This window comes from Pipra filicauda, unplaced genomic scaffold, assembly GCF_003945595.2.
Source record: "Pipra filicauda isolate LSUMZ 115617 unplaced genomic scaffold, ASM394559v2 scaffold371_size1224239_pilon, whole genome shotgun sequence".
Classification (NCBI taxonomy): Eukaryota; Metazoa; Chordata; class Aves; order Passeriformes; family Pipridae; genus Pipra; species Pipra filicauda.
Window position 1 is genome coordinate 512412 of NW_024104500.1, and position 23755 is coordinate 536166.

A 23755-nucleotide genomic window follows, 5' to 3' on the forward strand; every position below is an offset into this window, starting at 1 on the left:
AAAATTTACACGGTCATCTTAACTGGAAAGGTCAGGAGTGATTATTTTCCTTTATAAAAGGTTTCACAGACAGGTGTTGGTGGTTTTGCAGATGGAGTTGCCCGCAGAAGTTTGAGGGAGGAGCACAGGTGAACCCAATAAAGGGTTTGATTGCAAGAGGGGAGGGGAGTTTGGCGTGATTAAAGAGGCAAACTCGGGTTTTGTACTCACTTGGCTTGGGAAAGCTCTCTTCCAGAAGTGAGGGGGCCCAGAAGTGCCTGTCCAGTCCCATCTCGGAGATGAGTAGAACGGATAGGGCGAAAAAGTGAACATTTGCGTTTGAAACCAGCAGTGGTTTAGCTGCCGCTCACCTGCGAGGTGTTTTCCCCTTGCATGGGTAATGAAAGGCTGAATCAACGTGGAGCTTGTTTGCTAAGAAATGAAGGTATATGTTGCTTTAAGGTAACACCCGGGGGTTTGCCCCTTCAGGGCCTCCTGTGTTCCTGCAGCAGGTGCAATTCGGCACAGGTTTATGTGGGACGGTCCCGAGGAGGAGCGGGAGCCCGTGGTGAGGCTGACCCGCCGCGCACCCCGGACAGACAACAGGTCCCGCGGTGCTGAGTCCCCGCCTGAAACTTTGCACGCCGAATTCTGACGGATGGTAGCCGAGACATTGATCCTCCCTGGAAAAAGGCCTACAGGTGGCAACTGGGGGTAAGGCATCACCAGCAAACGCACAGACTCGGCGGCCGGTGCGCGTCGGTCCGGAATTGGGATCAGTAAGTGCCGGGAGGGGGTTTGTCGGAGGCTCCTTCCCTGGCGCCGCGGAGCATCTCCCGCTCGGGCAGGGCGGGGGGCGCGGGGTGGGAGCGCAGCGCTGCCGGCGCGCCGTGTCGGGAGGGCTGGAGCGGAGGAGCGCGGCCCGAGCCCCTGCCCTGTCTGCCGTGCTAGTCCTGCCCTGGGTGTGCTCGCGGCCGGGGCAACAAGGCGGGCGGTGAGGCTGCGAGGGAGTTGGCCGCTCCATCCCGCAGGAGCGGGGGGCGGAGGACCGGCTGCCGAGGCAGGGATGCCCGGAGCCCTCGCAAATGCTTGCCGTCTTCTTTCCTGCCCCCCCCCCCCCTCCCGCCCCCCAACCTCATTCCTCACCCCTCCCTCCCTCCCTTTTTTTTTTTTCCGTTTGCCTATGCGGGGAGGCGGCCGCGAGCAGCCGCTCCGCCGCAGCGCAGCTCCGCTCTGCCTGCGCCCCCCGCGCCGGAGCCGCGGCAGCGCGGGGTGAGCTCCGCGGGGTGAGCTGAGCTCCGCGGGGTGAGCTCGGCCGGGGGGGCAGCGCCGCCGCTCCCCGCCAGGTCCCCCCGCCCCCGCGCAGCCACCGCCGCAGCCGGCGCTGCCCCGGCGGGCGGAGCGGCGCGGGCGCTGCCCCCGCTCCCGCACGGACCCGGCGGCACCGGGGCCGCCCCCGCGGGCCTCGCTGCGAGAGGGCGGCGGCCCCCGCGCCCGGCCCCGTCCCGAAAGTTTCCCGGTGGAAGGGGGTAAGTCGGCGGGGAGGGAGGGATGCGCAGGTGGGATCGCTGGCGGGGTGTGGGGGGGCCGGACTGCGCTGCCGCGGCTCTTCGGGATGCCTCAGCCCGGAGGCTCCCACCCTGCTGGGGCAGGGCTCGGCGGCCGGAGCTGGGAGAGCCTCCTCCAGCGAGGACGAACACCTATCTCCTCCTCTCCTTCCCCATCGGTCCCTGCCGCCAGGCAGAGGAGAGACTGTGACCTCAACTGTTGTCGTGCCGCTTTGACATGTAGGGTTGATTTGCAAGGGCTAGTGTACAAATGCAGTGTTTAGACTTTAATATCTGCATATGGTAATGGATAAAATAAAGGAACCCCTTAGTATTCCGCTCTTGTAATACTTGGCGCGGGAGAGGCTGCTGTTACATCTCATTTCCGAGCTCATTTGGGGAAAGCGGCGTGATGCTGGGTGCCTTCCCTGCTGTCTTTTTTCGAGTGCCTCAGCCTGTCAGGCATCGGGGAGTCCTGCGAAGGGGAGACTGGAAGCTCCTTGCCTTGTAACTGCAAAGCTGCGGGGAGACACCTTCTCGGGCTCGGAAAGCCCCGTGAACGCTTTGCGAGTGGGATTACAGCGGGAGTCAGCAGGGTGACCCCGGTCCCCCGACTCGTGGTTGGTGATGTGACTCTGCTGCCTGCCTTTTACACACCCCAGTGATTTTATGTATCCCTGTGACCGAGCCGAGCTCTGGGTTTGAAATGTTGTGCTAACTTGAGAAATGAACGGTGAGGTAGCTTTGGGGGCTGGAGCCTGAGCACTGTGAGATTACCTGGGGAAGAGCAAGACAGACGTGTGGGTGGTGGTGTCATCTGGGGGCACATGCCGGGAGAGGCAGACGCCGGCTTTCCAGCCCCTGACGTGTTCCAGCAGTGGCCGTTAATGACGACTGCGTGGATGTTAATTTAGAGGGAGGGGCGTGGTAGTGGAAGGGGCTGTTGGATGCAAATCAATTCCCATGGACTCATTTGGACTCCGCCGAGGTGGGGGGGAAAGCCCCAGTGTTTGCAAGGCAGGTTGCTCCCACATCCCATCGTGAAAAGTTAAGGTGGAAAGATTTTCCTTGTCTGTTCCCACCCACCCCCCGACGGGAGGAGGTTTCGTGACATGTAAAATTCTCAAACGGCTCTTTGGGGTGTCTGCGTTTTAAGCAAATACGTTTCTCACTTCGACTGAGAACAGTTTTGCTTTCTGATGAGTGGAAACTGGGGAAAAAGAGAGATTTAAAAATAAAATCAGACTGTATAGTCGAAGTGGTAAAGCAAATGTTCTCAAGATCCCACGTAGCAAGCTGGGAATGAACGCAAACTGTTCTTGCTGTGTAACTCTTTCAAATTCAGTTCTCCCTGGAAGATGCGATCTCCTCCTGCTTCCCAGCAAAGCCCGATCTGCATGGCCGGTCAATCAGGGAATGTGCATGAGGTGCTCAGGCTCCCGAAGCAGCAGTGGGAGTGTGTTGGCACTGCAGCACAAGTGACAACCTTGTCACACGCGGAACCCGGCATGGACAGCAACGGGGTGGGAATCCACCCTACTTTAAACATTTTGGTGTGCCAAAGCTTTGCAAAATTTAAGGCAGGTTACTCCCAAGTCGGGGACAACTGGCTCTCCCCTCTTGCTTCAGCTGCTGTGGATCTGGCAGGCCCCCTTATGCCACCCTCTGGAAGGCACAGTGACTGTAGGTGACACGTGCTTGATTTTCAAGAGAATGACCATAGACCGGTAAAGGGACACTTAGATCAGGCTTGCTTATGTTTTTGTTCAAAGTTTCATAGTGCAGCTTTTCACATCCTGCTTTGCCTATAACTTCCAAATGACAGTATGTGCTCACATTCGGGAAAGTGTAAGAGTATCTAATTCCGTTGGCAAAATGGGAACGGTTATTAGAGCAATCTGCTAATCATCTGACAGGTAAGTACTGATTCAGTGTGCACTTCGCAGATGATGAGGTTCAGTCAGCTTTGTGGGACTATAGTTATTGTTCATTCTTCCCCTGTCCACCAAATGAAGCATCATTTTTGTGCATGTGTGTTTGTCAGATCTGGTCTCTAGGCTCTGATTTTCTATGCCCTAATGGAAGTCTGAAGCACGAAGTCTGTTGAGTTGCTGCACTGTGTATCCATGCTGTGCATGTATTTACTACTTGATAGGATAGCTTGGTGTCTGTTTGGGACAGCTACACTGCAGTGCTGGATAGGGACATGGGAACAGTGCTGTGGAGTGAAGCTTTGCATATGATATAAGAGCATGGATATCAGACAGAAGTTAGAATTTGGCTTAAGTTCTTTTTCCTCTGTTTACAAAATAAACTTCCGTAAGTTCCTTATGTATTGTTACTGGCACCTGTACACTTCAGGAACTACGTCTTTACTCGGTGGAATACATCCTTAAAAAGTACAATCCTTCAGGTGTCTCTCACTTACTTCTCCTTTCCTCCTTCCCATGCCTTAGTAGCCACATATGCATGGAGATTTACCCCTGAATCTGTGATTTAAGTCATTTAAGCTTTACACGTGGGACATAAGTTGTTAAAACTCTGCTTGTGGTTAGCAAACAGGTAAAGGAAATAAAACCACTAGCTTTGCACTTTTCCATTCCTGGCTTTAATGAACTTCTGGAAGCGATTATGCCTTAGATAAAATGCTCTTATACAGGAAAACAGGGTGAATGTTAGCTTTCCTTTTTGTTTTGTTTTTATGTTTGCATCAGGGCCTCTGTCCAGCCAAGCAGCAAAATCTGAAAAGAGGAAAGTAAATTTTGGTCTGAGTGCAGTTGTAACAGTAAGTCTGATACCAAACCCAACCTTTTCACTCCATGAAGGTTGTTTTTGGATCTTCATCCAAGCTTGAAGTAAATTTAACAGACCTCTAGCAAAATGAAGCATTGTTTTTTTTTGTGTGTGTGAACCAGCTATTTTTCTCCTAAACTTAAAGTGCACAGATGAAAACTGAACTATTAGCCAGGTAATATGTGCTTCTTGGTACTCAAAACATGCAGATGGGTAACAGAGTAGTTGGAGCTTGAGATCTGGATCTAGCCAAAAGGCTGCTTGAGAATTAAAGCCAGGTTTGATGGTTCTATCCTATTAATAGTTTATGAATTCAGTATCTGAATCACAGAAAACAGTAGTTAAAGTGGCAAGGATTATTACTTAAAATCCTGCAATCAGAGCTTGCTGTTTTAATTAAAAATAACTAATCAACTGATTGATGAAGGGGAAAAAAAGTGCCTTGCAGGTATATATTCATTTTGCTGCTACTAGAGTATTCTATTTGATGCATTTATTGATGTGAAATCTTTTGGGGAAAGAGACATTGAGTGCCTAAAAAGCTTGTAAGAGCACAACAGAGCAGGCTTCTGAGAGAGGAGATCCTCCTGCAACTTTGCATGCTTAGGTGATTTATTATAAGAGACTTCACAATAAGTACTAACTCAGCAGCAATTGGAAGTGGTTTGTCTTTTGGCAGTTCAGGCAGTCCGTATAATCCTGTTGGCAGTGGCTCTGTGTGTTTCCTTGCTGTTAGGATGACATGCTGTTCTTTGGTGACTGCATACCTGGCTGAATTTTTTTTTCAAGCTGTAGCACAGAAGATAGTAGAACAAGTACTTTTAATTGTGGTGATAAACCTCTGAGTAAGAGCTAAAGTGATTTACAGTACTGTCTGTGTATATAAATCTACCTATCTGAGCTTTTTATGCCCAAAATGCACAGCTTTGGGTGTGGGAGAGAGAAGGGTATTCTTCCTGGATTCACCTGAGAAGGGAAAAGCCACTGGAGAGAAGGGTGACCTACAGCTGTGGAGTGGCTGTATCTGTCTTTGACCCCTGTGGATTCCCCTGTCATCAGAGATTCGACCTTGTCAGCGTGATTGCCCTGAATACTTGGCTAATCGTTGAATTCCAGAATGGTTTGGGTTGGAAGGGACCTTAAAGCTCATCTTGTTCCACCCCCTGCCATAGGTAGGGACACTTTCCACTATCCCAGGTTGCTCCAAGCCCCGTCCAACCTGGCCTTGGACACTTCCAGGGATGGGGCAGCCACAAAATGTTAATGAGCTTCCTTGGAGGTGCCAGGATGCAGCAAACCCCACCACTGGGAAGGGGGGATGAGCAAGGGCACCAGCTCCTCTGCTCTCTGCCTGTACTGGAAAGGCAGACGAAGGGGTGGATTGGTTTTGTTTGTTTGTTGTTTTGGCTTTCTTGGAGGAACTTTCTGTCTGCTGGGGAAGTCTTTGAGGGGGGTTGATGAGCAATTCCTGGCCAAGCAGAGGAGCGGTGTGTCTCAATTAGGATGCTGCAGCTGTGGTGACAGCACAGAGCTGGGATGGGCCAGGTGCCAGCCAGGTGCTTACCCTGTGTATAAAACCCTTACCTGGGCTGTGCTGGCTCATATGGGGAATAACTGCTCTGAAATAACGCTCCAATAGGAATTTACATTGGTGCCATCCAGATTGTAATCTTAGCTTGAAGGTGAACAGAGGAGTCCTAGGCTTTTTCCTAATTTTCCTTGTAACTTCAAACAAACAAACCTTGCCTGTAGCGGATGCTTGCCTGAGGAAGGGCCATGGACTGCTGTCTTTCTCCAGCTGATTTTGTCTGTCATTAAGAGAATGCCCTGCAACATGGAAAGACAGAGTGTTGGTTCAGATAAATTCCCTGAATCAGTGCAGTCTGAAGGGCAAAGGAAAAGAGCAGAGGGAGGTTCAAAGTGAAGAGCCACAAAGGCTGTGGTTGTTTTCTGTCTCTGAAGTACTAGCTTATTTTTTTATTTAGTTCATACGTTTCATTTTCTAACCTGAACAAACCGTTCGAGGTATCGAGAGAAGAAACTGAGGTAAAAAGACAAATCTGACTGATAAAAACAGGTGGAAAGATTTATGGAAGGAGTTTGGGAAGCACATAAGGAGAAAAATACTCCTGATAAAGCAGTTTGAGGAGCCATCTTAGTAAAACTGTAGCGAGTCCTTTCTAAGGTGAAGATCATGTTTAAGCACTGAAATGCTGCTTTTGCTGAAGTGATTTAATTAGTGAAACACACAGCCTACTACTTTCATCAGTGCTTTTATTTACTGCTTTGGTAGTTAGGCAATCAGATTTGGATAAGATTTTGTGGCTAAAATAGCTTTGTTTTTCCAGAAATAAACATTAACACACATTTCTACTTAAAACCAAGCCAAATAATTCTGTACTAACTGACTTAGTACCCAGGTTATAAGACTGAATGTGTAAACAGCAGTGCTTCAGGATCTGAGAGGGCTGTGTGACCAGGGTTATTGATATGTCTATATTACAGACTTGTTATTGTTGTGGTAACTGGGGAACCTTCCTGCAAAGCCAGGTTGTTATTGCTGCGTTTACTTAATTCACGGGGTTCCTGCTCACATATTTTAAACAGATAAAATACTCCTTCTTGGTTTCCATTCACATTGTGGTTCAGCGTACAGCCATTGGAGAGTGTTGGTGATTTATTCCTTTGGATGAGATATACAACTGCAGTCTGTTATTGCTCTGTTGTTGCATTATGTGTGGTGCTTTTTACAAAAACATGAATATTAATCCCAGAGTGTAATTTGAATAGCTGATTGCAGAATTTTCTGTTTGCCTACATTTCCCCCCCTGCTCCCCCATCTTTAGAAACAGTGCTTCTGTCTTCCTTTTGGCACTTCCACAGTTGCTCTTGGTAAGAGGAGATAACTCCTGTTACCTGGTGCTCTGGGTGTCTCACGAGCCATCCCATGGGAACACCCCCTATGGGATAGCATTGGATCTGTGCCATCTCACAGCACTTGCGTGGCACCAGGTGAGTGTATGATTCCAGATTTCTCTGATATCCATGTTATAGGAATGGTGAGGGAGGTGGGGGTGGGGAGAGGGGACAATCCTATATCAAAGCTAGCAGTTCTGTTTAAAAATAAGGATATTACTTGGAGAAACAGCTCCAAATGTTGCTGGCTGATGAGCAGCAATAGAGGGATGATAATAAGCAGCTTTGTGCTCTCTCCTTACAGATCTTGGTGTTAACTTTGCCTGTTTGTAGGGGTATTTCCCTAGTCAAGCAGACTTACCAAGCAACACCCAGTTACCTGCCCCCATCACAAGAGATGATAAAATTTCAAGGATGTATTTTAGAGTAATGGGCAGGTGGCACTTGGGAACTTGGCAGTGCTGGGTTAATGGCTGGACCCAGTCTTGGATGTCTTTTCCAACTAGGACTTTCTGATGAATATTATTATGATTGTGGAGAAAAAGAATCTTTTCTAAACAGAGAATGGTGATGGATGTGCTGCATTTCATAGATACTCCTGGGTCTGTCGGGGACAGCTCTGGAACCCATCCCTCTGGGTACTGGAGCTCTGGCCTTCCAGAAGAGCTGTTTAAGCTTATCTGATCTAGTTTTATTGGAGTGCAGTAGCAGTAAGGCTGGCTGGGAAACAGGTCTTTGGAGAGGTGAGCGATGGGAGCTCAGGGATGAGCTGGGGAGCTTTCCAGCTGAAGTTGGGAAAGGCCTTGTGAGTGCTGGGCCAGCAGTTTCTTCCTGAGTGGCAGCAAAGTTGCTGTGTCTCAGTTCTGTGCTAATCCACGCTTCACCTGGCAATAGCCAAGTTCCAAAGCTAAGCTTAAATGGGTATGTACTCATTTACCATGTAGGTGTTTGAGGTTTTGAGTGCTATGGCAGACCCTTATTCCCAAGAATCTCCACTGAACAGACATGTATTTATGGACTATGAAGAGTTTCTTTCTTTTTCGTTTTTTCCTTTCAGTTTTTACCTTTGGGCAATATTAAAGCTTGAAATAACCTGGAAACCTTTGATTTCTGGTGGTGTGTCCAACAACACAAAATAACTTTGTGTCTTTGTTCTCTGCTTTTGTCTGCAGAGGTTGCAAGTTTGAGGAAAGTATTTGTGAGGCAGCACAATGAAAGTCATTAGAAGATGGTGTATTTAATTTTTATTTTTGCATCTGAAAGGAATGGAAGCTAAAAATGAAACACACACACTAATGGCACTAGGTCTTGACATTTATGTGTCATGTGTATGACAAGGAAAAAGGAACAACCTGAAGCAGAAATAGTGTTGCCTTTGAATTTTTATTCATTTTTTTCTTTAGGTCCTGATAAAGAAAAGGGTGACTAGAAGTTAATTTTGAAGAAGCACCGAGTGGTTTCTGAATCCATTTAGCTTATGGAACTTTAAGTTATTTAACATTCACAAATAGAATCTTTAAATCTCTCAAGAACAGTCTGAACTCTGTTACTCCTATGTCCACTAGCAGAGATTTGTTCATAATAATGAAATTGCTGCAGTTCTGATAGCCAAGGAACTTTCTGGTATTTGCCTATTTTACTTTTAAGTTGGAGGGCTTTTTCCCCTGTAGGTGCAAAAATCAATCATAGAGCAGTAGATAATCTTATTCCTTTACTACTTTTTCAGATTTTTTTTTCGTTTTCTGAGAGCAATGCCTTTCATTGGAATGCAGTTTGAATAAAAACTTGCAGTTTGAATAAAAAAAAATAAACCTTTTAATATTTAATGTGAAACAAGGTTATTTACAAACAAACCTGAGTAAGATCTGGGTAAATGCACCTGATGACTTTCAGATGGTGATTTTTGTTTTTTAAAGATGGACACTCCAATAAAATAGGATTAATGACTGCCGAACCACAGGGCAGATCTTGAGCTCATAGGACTCACTTTGTACGTTGAAAAACTTCAGAGAATAAGATACTGTGAACTCCTATGCATGTGAAAACATAGTCTGAGCAGAAGTGGAGTGCGTGGCCTCTAGGAATCCTCCAGCAGCCTCTGTCACAAGATGATGTGTTTCTGCCTGGCAGCCAACTTGGGAAGCAGAGTAGAGGGAGGTGGAAGGCTGGTGGTGAGTGGTGGTTGTCCTTTCCTTAGCAGTTCACCTGGATTTCTCCAGAGGTTTATGGGCATGAGGGAAGTGTCACAACATGGCAGCTACAAGGGGGACAGAAAAGCTGGGCTACCACTGTGGTCTTTTTTTCATCTAGGAAGGTGGTCTGAAGGACGCTGGTGGGACTGAAACTGCTGAATAGATGAGTCAGGCTGCTCATGAATTTCATAATAGATGGAAGCTTTGTCCACTGGCACTGCAACCCGCTTCCCTTTTTGCTTTATTTCTTCCTGATCCTAACTTCAAACAGCAATGAAGCAGTGGAAGATACTGCCTGTGTTTGCCTCATTGAAGGTAAAGGACAGAGGATTATTGAAATCCCTTACAAACTCTCTTTTTTGGGGGGGGTACAATGATATCTCTTCAGGTCTTTGATAATGTTCCTATTCTAATATCTTTGAAGGCAGATTACAAAAAGAAAATCTTCTAACTACTAAGGGAGTCTCAAACTAAAGGGAGCCATCCATCAGAGATATGGATGTTATGTCCTCTTGCCCTCCCACCAATTCTCAGGATGGTGACAAGTTTATGACTTGGGCTGTCAGCCACGGAGGATGTTGCCAAGGGCATGAAATTCCAAGTTCTTTCTAAAGGTATCCTTGTATAACTCCTGTGGAAGAAATTAGCAAATTGTTTTGGTGGCACAACAGGTAACTAAAATGTTAAGGCTACTGCAAAATGAAGTCAGTCCTCTGGGCCACACACACCTATCACAAGTTGGTGCTTTTTTAATAGAAAGGAATCGATTCAGGGCAATTCTTGGATCTTTTCTCTGCTTTGAAAATAATTCTGAATGAAATTGAGGTTGACATAGGTTGTGCCAGAATTAGTCCCCACGTGCTGAGAGGTAGTGGTGATTTGGTGGGGGCATGTAAAGCTGATGGGGAAAGTATCATGTGGCTGGAAATTTCCTTTTAACTCTAACTTTGCATTTACTAATAGGAATACTACTGTAGAACACTTCTATCTCTGTATTTTAGAGTGAAGTAAGTTTTTAATTTGTAGTTAAAACCAATAGCTACAGTTCATTGAATCACAGAATGGTTTGGGTTGGAAGGAACCTTGAAGATCATGCAGTCCTACCCCCTGCCATGGGCAGGGACACCTCCCACTAGCCCAGGTTGCTCCAAGCCCCGTCCAACCTGGCCTTGGACACTTCCAGGGATCCAGGGGCAGCCACAGCTTCTCTGGGCAACCTGTGCCAGGGCCTCCCCACCCTCACAGGGAACGATTCCTTCATAACATCTAATTTAACACCTTTCTCCTGTCTCTGTACGCAAATCTGACTCTGCCTGTGTCAGTAACAACATACTGGGGCTGGTGAAATACTTGGGATGGTCTAGGAGTTGTCCAGCCTCTTGAAAGGACAGAACTGAGGTCACTTGTTGGAAGAGAGTTGCTGAGACAAGAGCAGTTAGTACCTGAGGTTCATCAAGAAGTGTGGCAAGTGGGACTGTGCAGTCTTGGAAAAATAGTGCCTTTACAAGACAACATCTTTGGAGATTGATTCATTACAATTATGTGTGTCCCTACAGTGTCTGCTGGAGTTCAGCTTTTTGAGCTTTGATGTGACACCATCTTCTGTTTCCCAACACAGGTACCTACAGGTGAATGGGTGCCTGTGCTCCCGGCCCTTCTAAATAGATGGGCGTTTATTGGTAATGCGAAAGAAATGAAAACTTTTTTGGATGAAGTGTAGTGATAGAAATGACACACGAAGAATTTAGTGTTAAGACTGTAGATCCATCTTGTCAGCAAACGTTTGTTTTCAGTTCTTGTACTGCTATATATGATCTTTTAGCAAAATCAATTACAGCTTAATATTACATGGAAAATTAAGGATAATGAAATCCATCAGTAAGGTTATGTTGCGAGCAGACAGGCTGAAATTGTTGTTAGCGTGCTGGTTTACTTACAGTAATGCTGTTTCCCTTTCATTCAGTCTCCTGATCAAATTTTAACAGGAGGTTTGACATTTACATGACATTCACATCTGTAGGAACACTGTTTCCTTTTCCCCATTGCTCAGTTTTCTTTGAGTTAACATTCTGCTCAAAGCAGTGAGAGACATTGGAGAAGGGAGCCGATAAGAAATGATCACTGTAATAAATTGGCTGTGTTCTCGAGGCTGGCTACCACTATTTTAGACTTCTGGAGTGGTGGTGAAAAGGCTTTAACCGACAGATTGGTCGCAGGTAGTGCCACAGAAACCTGGATTGCCTGGTTGTGGCCCCTTTGTAGTGTAAGTAATTTTGCAGGGTTAAGAATAACGTGCTGCTTGTTGCTGGTATAGATTTGGATGAGGCTGTGGGGTTCAAGAACTTGGGAAGGAGCTGGCAACCCGGGATTGGGCTGTGTACCCTGGAGCAGAGCCTGTGGGGAGCTCCAGCCTGGGCCTGGCTGAGAGAGTGTGCTCAGGGGGCTTTGGCCCAGGGGGAGGGATGGGGTGGATAATGCTGCAGCCAGAGGGTACCAGACTCACTTGCTGAGCTGACTGGAGTGTTGGTGACCTCGGAAACAGGGCAGGGATGAGCCATAGCAGTGTCTTGTTCGCAGCGCCTCGAGGGTGGAGACACAGTAAGAGCTCCAGCTGTACATCTTATTTTACATATTTTTACATATATATCCACTTGTGGGGGCTTAAATGGGCTCCAGAGCCTCCTAAAAGCCACGGAGCAATTTTTAGTTTTGGTTCTGCACGCTCTACTCAAATCAGAACTGATAGAGGTGCTCAATGCACGTGCAAGGGTTGATTTGTTTTCATGGAAAATGGTGGCAATTCCTGGGCTGAGGATGTTTGTTGCATGTAAAGGAAGAGCTTAACATGGAAGGTTTTGATATGAAATCTGAAGCAGTCACTGAAGGAGTGCAGCTGCCCTGGGCATTACCAATGCCAGGGTCAGAAGGATCAATCTAATTATATAATTGCTATATATATGTAAAGATTTGTTTTCAGATGCTTCTTGTGCCCAGTCTGATGGCCACAGCCTTTCTGTGGAGCTGTATGCCAGGCTTTTTCTGCTGTATTTTTAATAATTGTGTATGTGTTAAAACTAGTTCTTGATTTCATCGTGACAATCTCATGTCTGTCAATTAGATTTAGAGGTCGATTTAAACAGTGCATCTACTTAAAAAGAAATGCATCCAAATGCAGCTACTTAACTATACATTTCACAAATCACAGGGTCTAGAGTTTCTGGCAGTGGCTTGTTCTCCTGTGGTTAGGATGGAACCATTTGGACATTTTAACTGACCTATAATTTCAGGTAGACTATGTACCTGAATTTTTGTTAACAACAGAGAGTAAGGTTTGCTGATACGAAGAACTGCTCATATTTTGAGACCTTTCTTCCCCCGTTTTTCAATCCCACTGCAAGGAGCAGCAAGTGTGTTGTTCCACTGATGTCGTTATACAGAAAAGAGAAAAAAACCCACAACTTTACTTTGTATACTTAAGAGAAGTGTCAGAGCCCAAAGGAATTGGCTGCATTGTGTAATGGTATCAGTTGGGAGCTGGTGAAGCACAGCTAATGAATTTTGGACTCTGAAATCAGTTATAATGAGGAACTCAAAATCTGGAAAATTGTTTTTGAGAGTTGATAGGAGCAAAACCAGCACTTCTCTCAACGGCAAGGCTGGATGTTGACTCTTTAAGGTAGGTAGGCATGTCTAATGGCAAAAGATTGGTCATTAGATTTTAATCTGCTGAGATAACTGTGCACCCTGGCTCCTTTGGAAATGGGTAGAGTTAGAGAGGAGGAGGTAAAAACTAGATCTTTTCAAATGTGTAGTTAGGTAGTGGACCAAAGTCTGGTTGCCCATGTTCTCTGCTGTGTCTGGATTCATGTTCTCTGCTGTGTCTGGATTTCAGCATTGTTGTATCAATATTTTGGATGTTCTGTTCCATAAGGGTTACACTCGTCTTTCAAATAATGCAGGTTTTAGTTTTTTGTTTTCTTATAAGTACCTGAAACTGAATTTGTTCTTGGCCTTAAAAAAAAAACAAACCAAAAAAGCAACAAACAAAAACAACAACAAAAAACCAACAAACCAAACTAAAACAACAACAAAAAAGAAAGAAACAAACCAACTAAAAAACCCCAAACTCAAAAAACTCACAAAACCCCCCACAAACCCCCAAAACAAACAGACAAAAAACCCTCCAAAAAATGAAACAAATGAAAAAAAAAAACCAACCCAACAACAACAGAAAAAGAAAAACAAGACCTCTTGCTGATTTTTAAACAAGACTGTGAAAAAGTAAATATGAAAGACTGGCCACGGACAGCCTTTAAAATAGAAACCAAAGCCTTGGCAGGGTGTCTGCAAGAGATCGCTTGTTATTAGCCAGCCCCCTATCCTAGAGTCCTACGAAGGCATTTCTGATGGATCTGCTTTGTTCACCTGTACCCTCCTCCTTAGTGAGCTCTGTTTGGTTTCTGCCTCTCCTGAGAGGTCATCAAGAAAGTTGTTTTGTTCAACAGCTCAAATGAACAAGTGGATTGGTTGTTAAAATTCTCATAGGAATATAGTGCTTTAAGGGACCTTCTGGGTCACTGACTCTGCCTGGCTGCTTCTGTAGCTGCCATGCTGAACATTCCCTTTTGAAAACAAAGCATGTCATGGTTAATATTCCCTCCTCTCAGTGAAAGGCTGATTGCTCAAATTACTGTGCCTCTCTTACAATTTGTGCTTATTTAAGACCTCTGTATTCATATTTGTTATTGTGCCAGCACTGTCCTTTTGCTTAAGTAGTTTCCTGCCCTCCTTGGTGTCCCTTGCTTCCACAAAGTGTTCTGTAGAGAGAAAGATTATGTTGCTTTTTGCCTGTGGTTCCCCAGAGCGAGCAACCACTCTCCTTTCGTGACATCTGCTTTGGTCCCAGCACCATCTTAAAAGGTGTGAGCTTAGATCTCATCTGGGGACCTGAGGATTTAAGAACTTGTTAAATCAAAGAAAATCTCCGTGTTTTCAAGCAGTGCAGGCAGTATCCAAATGTGTAGTTGCGAAGGATTAAACCAAACAGTTTTCACCTAACATTTGTAGTGGAGCAAGGATGGCTTCCCAGGGTTGAGGGAGCACTGTCAGAGGGTAGTTCATCAGGAACTGGAGAGATAGGGCAGAGGGGAATGGCTTCAAACTGAAAGAGAGTAGGCTTAGATTAAATATTAGGAGGAAGCTCTTCCAGCGCCTCACCCTCACAGGGCACAGGTTGCCCAGAGAAGCTGTGGCTGCCCCATCCCTGCAAGTGTCCAAGGTTAGGTTGGACGGGGCTTGGAGCAACCTGGGATAGTGGGAGGTGTCCCTGCTGATGGCAGGGGTGGGACTGGATGATCTTCAAGGTCCCTTCCAACCCAAATCATTCCATGATTCTATAGTGCTGCTTAGGGAGATGCTAGGAAGAGTTGGTATCCTCTCTTCTGTCTCTCTCCAAACAGCTTACACAGTACAGGCACTTCATGGAAAATCTGATCAACTCTCCTGTCCCCAACCAACCCAATCTCTCTTTTCCTTCTTGGACAAAAGAGGCATAACTAGTTGGTGGTGGTGTCACCTGTGCATCCAGTCCAGCTGAGTGCTTGTATCTCATCATCACACTGAGTCAGTAAAATCCATGGGATTTGCTGCTGTGGACATAGATCCATCTCTGTTGGGCTCCTGTGAGAGTCTCCAGGGCGTGTCTGGCTCTGAGCAGACTTGTCACCTTGGCTGTAGTGTCACATGAATGCCTCTGGTGGTGTCTGACACGTGGGCAGGAAACCTTCATGTTATTTGTGGTACTGTGCAATATGATTTAGAAATTGTCTGCTGAGTCTTCAGAAAACCAATCTGAGTCCCTCATGGTCAGGGCTGGGCTGGAGCTAAAGCCTGGACACATCTGAATTGGCCTTTACAGAGGAAGCACTTGGTGTTGTGCCTTTTTTTCCTGGTACTCTCTAAGCCCTTCAGGATTCTGTTAGCTTTGCTTGAGTACACAGAGCCAACTTGAGTTGTGTGTGCAGCCGAGTAATGAGCTTTTCCAAAACCTGAAACACCTCGAGGCAGGCACATCTCGGAAGCTCCAGAGGAACAGGCTCAGGTATGACTTGCTTTCTTGGGTGGATGACTGCTCACTATCTGCTTTACACTCCCTAAGGTGTTTCTGCAGGCTTTCACCCTTGGCCAGAGGAGCTATGCTGGATCCCTCCTCCAGGCTTATTCCTTCGCAATTCTATTCCCCTTTTCCCTCACACCAGTTCTTCTAGTTCTGGTTTCTCTGGAATATGTTCTCCTATGGTGTTGGTCCAAATGTATCACTATAAGTCCAGTGAGGGGAGAAGTGTCACATCTGATTTGTTTATTGATGCAGGAGTATTTTGAAAAGCTGTTGTATTTGCTGGATGCCTGTGGGTCTTGGGAAGGGAGCTCATGTTTGCCAGTTCTTCATTGACCTGTGTATCTTTTAGCGTAGTCTTCCCTTCCCAAGCTCTGTGTGCGTGGGATACAGACTTAGAAGCTTAGTTTCTTAGATCTTTTTGCACCCTTTCTTCCTAATTAAAACCCTGTATTTCCTGTTCTGTAACCAATTCTTGTCCTGAACAGCAGGATGTGCCCTTGATGTGGTGGAGCCTTTCGAAGCGTCTGTCTGGCTCTGCTGTTTTGAATGCCCTGAGCTGCTTCTGTTTGTCTTTCACTGAGTGGTTGTGCCAATGACCACCTCGATTTCTGGCTTAACTCTGCATCCTTCATAAGAAATGCTTCCTTCTGCTTTTTGGGGAACTCTATTTTTATGACCCGGATTTTCTCTCTTCTTTCTTCTCCGGTTCCATTTCTTTTCTGGTTGTAATTTATGGCAGAATATGGAAAAGATACCTCAACTCTATCTGCTGCTCTTTTGGCCTCAGGTTTAATGGATCATTTTCTTCCAACTTCAGTATTTTGCCATGTGACATGGTGACGTTTCTCTTCCTGTAGAGGAGAAGGGAATGGAAACAAATGTCTAAAAGTGGAAACACCACAGAAGTGTGGGAGTATTTTGGTACATGTTCATCCCCCTAGACTATTATATGGCTATCATGACTAATTTTAATTTTGCTTTAGAAGATTGCACCAAATAAAGGAAGAGGTAATTGAAATTTTAAAAGCATTGTACATGAAAATAGCATTTGTTTCCCCTGTTGTACTGGGAACCATATATGGAGAACAATGCTAGTAGCCCAACAAATCTGGGGGTAATCTGAATTTAAAAAGCTCCTCCTTGACAGCTGTATCCAAATGCATGCTTTCCTCTGGCTTATTACTGCTCCAGGATGGCAATTACAGCCTGGCAAGTAGGACAGAGTGAGGAATACAGGACCTGCAGAACCTTCCTCTTTAAATTATATTACCAGTTAGCAGCAGGGTTACCTCAGCACTTCTCAGCTTTTCCTCAGTTATTGCTTCGCAGAGCCAGGCGTTTTTACAGCCTTTTAATTTTCTACATATTTTTAAAACCCTCAAGAAGCAACAATCAGAAGGACCATTAACACCTCAGCCATGAACTAATGAGAAACACAACTTCTGTGCTGGAGATATCGATTTGCTCAGCTCCGGTTGTATTTCTCCCCTTTAATTCTTTGTGCTCTCCCCTTGGCTGTGGTGGTTGTTTACTCACAGTACACCCGAGTGAGGAGAAGATAAACTACTGAAATACTGCTGCTCAGGCATTGATACATAGAGGCCTTTCCCTTTGTGTTCTTTGAATGCCAGAAATCCCCTTCTTTATTCGGAACATTTTTTTAATCTCTTCTTTCATCCATGAAGAAAATGAAGAGCTAAGTTCAACAGTTAACTTTTATCTCCTCTATTCTTTTTCCCTGCAGCGCTCAGAAGGTGCTTCTTTCCCTTCAGTTGCACCTTTCTAGCGTGTTCCACCTCTGAGAACAGAAAGCAGACAGAATTTATCCCATATATGTGTGTGTGTGTGGGTCAATGCCCTTATTTTTTTGATCAAGGAGTTTCATGTGGGTTCCTCATTTGGATTTCTGGGTTTTAAAACAGTGACAAATTTGTCTTGACCTTCATTTCATCTGCATGACATTAAGAAAACAGAGGGATCTAAATTAACAATAATGGTTTATAATGCTGTCTAAATTGAAGAATCAAACGGAAGAGGATAAACCATCAGTTAATGCATTGGTAAAATGCCCTGAAATATACTGCTTACCCTTTTTTGTTTGTTTGTTTGTTTGTTTTTTGATATTTTGCCTTTTCTGACCTCAGATAAATATTCATTGAAAGCAGTTTCAGATTCGTTTATCCTTGCAGGATATAACTTTACCCTGTAAAGTCTCTTGTGACTAAAATATTGTTTTGGAGGAGAAAATATATATAAAAATAACCTAAAGCTTAAACTTTTCGTTGCTGCATTGTGAATTTTTTGAGGTAGGAGCAGAATGATTTTATGATGTCTGTGCCCAAGAATGATCAGATGCTCTTTCTGTCTGTGCCTCCCAGTTTCATCACTGGGTTGTTTTTTCACATCGTATGTGAAATCCAAATGATGTTAAAGCCTCTCTTTCCACATTAACCTGTTTCCAAAGCACATAGCTGTCTTAGAACAGATCTATTAGTTTATCAGACGACTGATTTTGGAGAAAATATCTGCAAAATATAGAATGTGAATCTAGCAAGGCACACTTTGTTCTGTTTTGTCAGCCACGATTTCCACATCACTTATTTAAAGGCATCGTTTAAATACAGGCTCAATTTTCTTTTAAGAAACGAATTCTTATGGGTGTATTTATTTTTCCCATGTCCTGCTGGTGTAGTTTATGTAAAACTGTGGGTGCTGGCAGATTGCAGTGTTTTGTAAACTTCTGAGGAAGTAGGGAGGCTGCGTGTCTCATCTGGAACTTAAAAAAAAAAATTTCCTGGTCTTTGAGTATGAAATAATTGCGAATTATCCAAAGTTGCTCAAGCCCAGGCTGGACAGGGCTTGGAGCAACCTCGTCCAGTGGAAGGTGTTGGAGCTAGATGGTCTTTCATGTCCCTACCAACTCAAAACATTCTAGGGTTCTATGAAAAGTAGGGGGTTTTAAAGCAGTGAGTTTTCTCTGTACCTGTGTCTATATTTCAGTATCTTCCTTTCCGAAAGAATTGCAAAGGGTTGTTTCTCCATTAGTGGCTTGCCAGATGTGGAACACTTCCACCTTCTTATGTGGTTTAAGAGAAAGGAAAAAATTATGCTTACAATAAGAAATGTGAGGAGGGACTCCAGCTCAGGGAAAGGCTATATAGCAACAAAGAAATTAAGTACAGCTTCGGAAAGTCAAATATCTTGTTAAGTCTGGGCAGGAATCAATAAGTGCTTTTGAGAATGGTGGTATTGAGTATTCTATTTTGAGAAATACTCGTGTCTCTGGAAAACTGGAGTAAATGACTACAGCAGAGATGCAGATGAATTCTGCAGCAACTTTTTTAGGTGTGTGCACACTGGAAAGTCGTGGACATCTCTGCTGTACTTCTCTAGCTGTGCCTGGATTTCCAGGCAGCCTATTGGCACCTTGGGACAGGTGGGGAGTTTCTATGGACATTCCTGGTGTTCTCTACAACTACCTGAAAGGAAGTTGTAGTGAGGTGGGGGTTGGTCTCTTCTGCCATGTCTCAAGTGAAAGGATGAGAGGAAACGACCTTAAGTCGCACCGGGGAGGGTTCAGATTAGATACTAGAAAAAAAAAAAAACAAACAACTAAAAGAGTGGTCAGGCATTGGAATAAGTTGCCCAGGGAGGTGGTGGAGTCACTGTCTCTGGAAGTGTTCAAGAGGCAACTGGACGTGGCTTTTGGGAAGGTGATTTAGGGGTGATTATGATGGTGCTGGGTTGAAGGTGGGACTTGATGATCTTAAAGGTCTCTTCCAACCCTGATGATTCTGGACAAGCGCCCTCCCTCCCTCCCCTGGCTGCTCTGGCTCAGCACAAATGGCAGCAGCTGCCCAGGGAGTGAGTGTGCTCTCCCTGTGCTTCAGGGGGATTTGTCACCAGGTACCAGAGCAGATAACCACTGTCTTCCAGGACTGCAGGGCAAGCTTTCAAATGCTTCTCAGCTAACAGGGTCACCAATGCTTCCCCTGCCCTCCCCCTTCCCCATTAGCAGTGCTCTTCTGTTACACAGAAGTCAATGATACTGTTTTTCCATTTTCATTAAGGCTCAGCTGTGACGTCTGTTTTTACGTTGCCCTGGATGAGACACATTCAGTTTGAACCATTAAAAATGCTGATTCTGAGCTGTTCCACAGCTTTCTCCTCTCTGTTGTAGCTGCTTGTAGTGAGACTGCTCTGTCAGAGGGGTTTGACCAGTGCTGCTGTACGTGGAAGATGGGAAAATCCTGGAAAGCAGCTGTGTTTTCCCACTGCCGTGGTTGGCCATAGCTGCTTGGTTCTGCTGTTGGATGCTAATGCAGCTGCAGCTTCTCTCTGCATGAAGAGCCTGTTCTTGGAAAAAATATGCTTCAGGTTCCAGGAGGGCAAGTAGGTGATTTTAATTTTTGGACCTCAGTGCTGCTCTGTGTCCTTTGCGAGAGGAGTATCTACACGTCTGCAGAAATGAAACTTGACTTGTACTGGAAAGTAAGACTGTGTGAGTGGAACAAATTGTGCTGAAGTCAGCTGAAATAGGAGTGGGATTATGTGCCAAATCACATCCTGTGGGTCTCTAAATCATTATTCTGTAGAGAGCAGCCTATAACAAAGCTCACTCTGCTGCAAGACTCACAGAAAAATATATGTTCTCCAGCACTTATATCAGTTAATGATACAAATCTGCTGATGGCTGGAAGTATTTATTTGCTGTGAGAAGAACCTGCTTATGTTGCACTGAGTGTCATGGTTGAATGGGAAGTTCCAGGACTGTGTATTGTAGAGGTAAATGGTACTGGGACGTGCATTACTGACACGCTCCTATTCGAGGGAGCACGTCAGCATTTCCCATGTGCTTTACTGGGAGGTGAGTTGGGAGGATTTTGATCCCTTGTGGTTTTATATTGTGGTTTTATAAACTTCCAGTACCCTTCAGCATCTTACCCAGGAGTATGAGATGCTGTGATGGGAGAACAGTCTTAACTCCAGGGCAGAAACTTCAGACTCGTGGGTGTTTCTAGGTGTGGTTTCACTCAGCTTTTCCCAGCTGTGGCAGCAGTCCCTGTACCTGGCTGCCTTTTCCAGTGTGGAGGACAGAACTGCTGCATTAGTTTCGCTTTTTTTTGTTGTTTTCTCCCACTGTGGGGTAAAGACACGTTCTCAAATGAGCAGGTGCATATTTTCATAAGCCTCAAGCATTCCTTTGTGGATGAAAGTGTTGTAAAATATCTAAAAGCTATTTTCTTTGACACAAGCTTCTCTGTTTAAAGAATATGTGCAATCATTTCTTATTTGGGCTGAAGTAGGTGAAATTGTTGCAATGTTCTGATGTAATGGACTGTATGAAACGGATATTTGGGCCTTTTTAAATAAAATGCCTTTGGAACTTGTTTTGAGCTGTGAAGCATCTCAGATTGAACTGTAGGGAAACAAATAAAGAGAAATACCTCCCAAAATAAAGAGAATTTTCAACAATATGCTGGCAAATGCACGCTAGTGTTAAGCAGTGTGTTTAGAGGGAGTTAGCCCTTTGATTTTGGGTTAAGGAATCTGTTGTTTGGTGATGTGATGTGAGAAGTGGCATTGTGGAGTCACCATCCCTGGAAGTGCTCAAAAAATATGTGGCTATGGCACTTGGGAACATGGTGGTGGAGCTGGGCTGATGGCTGTACTTGATGATTTTAAGGGTCTTTTCCAACCTTAAAGATTCTATGACTGTGCACTGCTGCTCTTAAGAATTATGTGAATCATTAATGCTAGAAAATGGTTTAGCTGTTTACTGTGGGAATAGTACTTACCTTCACAGGAAGATGGTTCTTTAAATTAGATTGATTTGAATCTGTGCAACGTTGTGGTGGAGTGAGGCAGAATACATAATGCATTCTCGGTTGATTCAGTTTTGCAAATAAATCCTGGATACAACTGTTGCTAAATGGTGGATCCACTAGGTGTAATGGTTGCCATGCTGGCGGTTGATATCATGTTGTATCTGTTTTTTCCCTTGCTGTTGCTCCCTGCTGTCCATGCAGTTTGCATCCCCGAGGGGTGTTTGCTGCTAGGGTAGGAGTGCGAGAGAGATCAGATGTTCCGTGGAAATTTTGGGAAGACTAGTAGCCTTAATTAGCATGGAGACCATATGCTTCTAGTCTGAGGGTCCTGTCCAGAGAATTGGAAGTGGCTGATCTTGAGCAGAAGAGGGAAAACAGTCTGAGGAGCTGACAGGGGTGCTGGATTTCACAGTTGGCAAATCATCCTGGCCTGACCTGCTGTGTGTTGAATGGGTTTCTTATCAGCCCAGATGCTCTGCATGGAGCATCAAGACTTGAATCCAGAGGGAGTGTGTTATCAGCAGGCCTGACAGCCTTTGTACTTTAGTCCAAGGCACAGTGTTGCCTCTTGCCAGCAGTGGGACTTGCAGCAGGGAGCTGAGCTGGGCTGCATGGCTGGACAGCTGCTGAGCAGAGAGCAAAGGTGTGTTTGAGCAGTTCTGTGTTCCCCAAGGTCAATCCTTGATTTTGGGGTTGGGATAAATCACAGCTGTGTTAATCAAGAGACTAGAGCCTATTGCAGTCAGGAAGACCGATTGCATCCTGGGCTGTATCAAAAGAAATGTGACCAGCAGTTCAAGGTAGAAGATTCTCCCCCTCTACTCTGCTCTCGAGACCCCATTTTTTCCATTTAAATTACCCTTCACTCTCAATCTGTGCTTTAAGCAGCAACAGTTAGTTCCTCTGCCATTTTGACAAAACCATCTAAACCTGATATACAAGTTCCCCATTTCAAACATTGCCCCCATTCCCCTTCTCCTTATATCATTTTTCAACCACTGCTTTTCACTTCTCTGGTCCTGTGCACAGCACATGCAGCATTTCAGAGAATATTACTAGAGGTCCCAATCCCACACTGTTGAGGCCCCTCCTCAACAGTCCAGGTCCTAAATCACCGATACCCCTGTGAACCATGACCACTGGCTCATTCCCAGTCCAAGAGTCTGTCCACACATCCAGTGAGATTTTTTTTCCACTTGCTGGTCAAGTTACCTTGTGATTCCCAGAAATGCAAGTAGTCCTAAAGACAACAATCAAGCTCTTCCTCTTGGGAAGAGACAGGGATCCCTGTCACTGAAAGGGTAATTTGTGATGCACACGCAGCCGTGTCTTGATGGGAAGGGCCTTTTGGCAGCACTGTTTCTGCCTTGGTTGCATTTAGGCTTCCTGAGCAGGGCTTTTCCCCTCCTGAGCAGGTGCATGGCTGCCAGCCTGGAGATGAGGTTGTCTAATACGAGAGCTGCAGAGCAAAGTTAACGGTGCATGGCAGCAGAAGATTGAAGTTCTGAATCAATTTGCTCCATGTCAAGTTGGTCAGTTATTTTAACCGCAGTTTGCAATTACCAAATCAGCACTAGAAAGAACAGGCTTAAGACCTTTCTACTGTTAATTTCTGTGTCTATCAAACTATAATTTACAATCAGCAGCTGTGTCACAGAGGTGCTGCTGCAGCCATCATTTATCAGTGAGAACCAAGAGGGGAGAGGGATCATCTCTTCGACACACTCAAACCACCAAACCCCAGGCTGGGCTCAGCACACCCCCCCTCTGTTCTCTTGTTACAAAGAGCCCCATGCACAGGTTGTGCTCATATCTGCACACTGCTAAAGCAGATAAATCAACTTCCCCACACTGGCTAATCCTATAAAAGCTGAAAATGCTCCCCATAGCAAAGAAGGGATTGTTTTGCAGCACAATATAAATCTTGAATTCCATAAGATGCAACAGTTTCCCTAACAACATTTTGAAATTAATGTTACCTTTATTCTTAAAGACACTGAAAGAAAAGAAGCAGCTGCAAGAATGAGAAACACAAAGAAAAGGGGGTTTAAAGTGTAGTTCTCACTGTCATTTGTAGAAAGAAAAAAAAAATTATGTGCACACACATATAAGAAATGTTTGCCTCATGAATATTAACATGGATGTAAAATATTATGCTGGTGGCAAAAATCTCCTCTCAAATTAAGAAGGATATCCTAAATACCAAAGTCACATAAAGTTGACAGTTTTTAGCTCTGAAACACATCTTAAAACACATCTGTCCCCATGCCCTTTCCCCATACCCTGTTCAAACAAGCAAGTATTCTGCTCAAACCTCACTGTTTCCTCTGTGAGTTTCACAACATCTGCCATATTTTCTTCTGCTGTATAAAGCTTTAAACA

General features: G+C 45.0%; 1 protein-coding gene across 3 annotated transcripts in view; it reads left to right on the forward strand.

Annotated features, from left to right (window-relative positions):
- The first annotated feature begins 268 nt into the window (after positions 1–268).
- PCDH15 (protocadherin related 15) overlaps positions 269–23755 on the forward strand; it is a 692202-nt gene continuing 668715 nt past the window's right edge. For 2 of the 3 annotated variants that reach the window (XM_039384768.1, XM_039384769.1), the window contains exon 1: positions 274–693. The gene's annotated coding sequence lies outside the window, so the exon portion shown is untranslated. Of the gene's footprint in view, positions 694–23755 lie in introns of all 3 variants that reach the window. The other variant, XM_039384770.1, reaches the window with a different exon arrangement.